At 40.4% G+C, this 3120-nt stretch overlaps 1 pseudogene; it reads left to right on the top strand.

The window, feature by feature from the left end:
* Nucleotides 1-680: 680 nt before the first annotated feature.
* Nucleotides 681-804, top strand: LOC118622029 (annotated as a pseudogene).
* The last annotated feature ends 2316 nt before the right edge of the window (nt 805-3120 follow it).

Here is a 3120-nt window from a genome sequence, read left to right as displayed (position 1 = left end):
TTTAAATGCTTCAAGCATGAGTCTAAAAAAGAAAAGAATTACCCTTAGTTTTTGTGATGGTAAGACAGGCCAGTAAACCAAGACAAGTAGAATTGAGACAAATAGTTAAACAGCAGTTTACAGCCATCTAGCAAATCTAGATGCCAAGCAGTTTGCAGCCTTCCAGTAAATCCTATCTTATCTAAATTAGGGACACTTAAGAGTGCACAGTTTGCACTTCTCTGGGACCACAGAGTAAATAGCTTAAATCACCTCACGCAGGAAGATAGCAGAAATCAAATTAATGCCATTTGCTAACCACACCCAAGGACAGATGAAGTTAAGAGAATAATCCTCATTTTGTTACATCAGTATAAAGCTGATGAATATTCTATTGAGATCTTCCCCTAAAACCTCCCTTTGCTCAGGGCCAAGTCCCCTTTCTGGTAACAATAATGGGAACGAAGAGATTTCTCTGCTCACTCTACCTACAAGGAAATGGCGGAGTGGTATGAAAAGTTAATAGCTGCAAGACCTTTGTTAAGTTATATATATTCTGCCATTAAAAAAAACAAAATTTGCCCTGGCCAGTTTGGCTCAGTGGTTGGAGTGTCAGCCTGCGGACCAGAGTCCCAGGTTTGGTTCCCGCTAGGGGCACATACCAAAAAAACCAACAAAAAAACCCCCCCAAAATTTAACTTATACTCTGGTTTCTCTTCAGATCGCATAAATCTTTCACCTTTTACTAAAGATTTCCATGGAGAGGAACACTCTGAGTTTAACAAAGCAAAATAAATAAAAAATAAAATTTAACTGAGTAAATTTTGAAGATATTAATTGGCTTTATTAAGCAATTCATGACTCAGGCAATTTCCCCCCATCTAAAGAACAAAGGGTGCTTAGAGGGGTTTTGCAAAATAGATTTTTATAGGAAGAAGGGAGTGGAGCAAGGGACCTGATGACAAAAGAAAAGATTATTTTTAGGCAGGGAAATCTTTTCTTTAGGGTAAGAGAAGGGAAGAGTTTTTGTTATGCAGATTGCCTATATTTCTAGGAGAGGTTGAAATTAGATCAGGTATTAAATTTACGTTAGGTATCACAGGCTTTTAGCTCAAATGACACCATTTTGGTTTTTTCTTTTAATTTTTTTCCTTTACTTATTTTTAGAAAGAGAGGAAGGAAGAGGGAGAGATAGAAACATCGGTGAGAGAGAACATCTATTGGCTGCCGCCTGCATGCCCTCCTCTGGAGATTGGGCCCACAACCTGGGCATGTGCCCTGACTGGGAATTGAACCTCAACCTCTTGGTGCATGGGTTGACGCTCAACCACTGAGCCACACCGGCTGGGCTTGGTTTTTTTTTTAAACAGTGCTTTGGTTTCTCCATCTGAAAATAGGGGTAATAATTACAGTATTTCATGAAATTAAGAGGATTAAATGAGTTAATATATTTAAAGGCTTAGAAAAGTATCAGGCAGCTATTAAGCACTCAATAAATATTAGCCATTCTTTAAAAATTCATTTATTGATTGATTTGAGAGAGAGAGAGAGAGAGAGAGAGAGACATCAATTTGTTGTTCCACTTATTCGTTGTTTCTTGTATGTGCCCTGACAGGGGATTGAACTCACAATATTGATGTATCTGGATGATGCTCTATCTGGCCAAGGCAATATTAGCTATTTTGATTTTTTAATTTTAATTTTTTTTTAGAGAGAGAGGAAGAAAGAGATAGAAACATGGATGTGAGAGAGCAACATTGATTGGCTGCCTCCTGCATGCCCCATACTGGGGATCTAGCCCAAAACCCGGGCATGTGTCCTGACTGGGAATCAAACCGGGACCTCTCAGTCCATGGGACAACACTCAATCCACTGTGCCACACTGGCCAGGGAATACTAGCTATCCTTGAGACAGGATAGTAAGCCAGGACAAGTGGAACAGGGAAACAGACAGATAGTTAAACAGCAGTTTATAACCATCTAGTAAATCGTCTCTTCCCTAAACCAGGGACACTTAAGGTAAATTTGAAATAGTTAGAATTAAATAAAATATGAGTAAATGGCTTGCACTTTTTCCCAATCAGAGGGTAAAAAGCTTAAATCATCCTAAAAGGGAGACAGACAGCATAAATCCAATTAATGCCATTTGCCAATCACACCCAAGGGCAGATGAAGTTAAGAGAATAAACCTCATTTTGGTACATCAGCATAAAGCTGATGAATATTCTATTGAGATTCTCCCCTAAGACTTTCTCTAAATGCCCAGCCTTTAAAACCCCTCAAAAGGAAGGTCCAAACAATCTCTCCCTCCCAGAAGCACGCCTGTGCCTCCGCATCCCCACCCTTTCCCCCACAGGCATGCATATCCTAGACTCTAAGGGACCTCACGAGGCTTGTGACCAGGGCAGCGATGGGCAGCAATGGGCAGCAGCCGTTCGTCAAAGACAAACCCCTGAACCTGTCCCCAAAGCCCCCTTTTCTCTGACTCCTCAATGAGCCAAAGCAGCCCAGCCCAGGCTCATTTCCCAGCCCTGTCTTGTTTCACACCCCCAGCTTTAATAAATGTTCTCAAACTTACCTGGACCGTGTTGTGAAATGTTTTCTGCATGAAGTCAAGAACCCACACATCACTGGCTGGCCCCAGGCAGACACATTCAGGGCCAGGTCCCATTCCGGTAACATTCTTATTGTTGCTTTTATTGCTCTTTTTCTCAATAAGCTTATTAAACATTATTTTTGTATCTAGTAGGCATGTGTAACCAGTATTTTATTGAATTGCACTTGGTCCAATACTTACAGTATTCCTGTAAAAGCAAGAAGTAGCTTTTTTCTCGCTCACTATTCCCCATTAAATTTGCTCAAATTGTTTTTCTATACACCTTGAAAAAATCTCAAGCAGATTCCATAGCCTTTCTTAAATTGTCGCTTTGAGATACTAACATGTCCAATCCAGTCTCATATTACCTAGGATCTAGAGGCAATCATAAATGGCCAGAGAAAGACTCACCCTAGATGAGGACATGTAGGTTGAAGGCCTCGGGGGTGTTGACGTAAGTATGTTCAACCCTCTAGTGAATTTTCATAAAAATTTATCTGAACCAAACAGAGGATACATCTGGAATCAAGATCTCAACAGACTGA

This window comes from Molossus molossus, unplaced genomic scaffold, assembly GCF_014108415.1.
Source record: "Molossus molossus isolate mMolMol1 unplaced genomic scaffold, mMolMol1.p scaffold_m16_p_8, whole genome shotgun sequence".
Classification (NCBI taxonomy): domain Eukaryota; kingdom Metazoa; phylum Chordata; class Mammalia; order Chiroptera; family Molossidae; genus Molossus; species Molossus molossus.
This window is presented reverse-complemented; position numbering and strand designations above follow the sequence as displayed.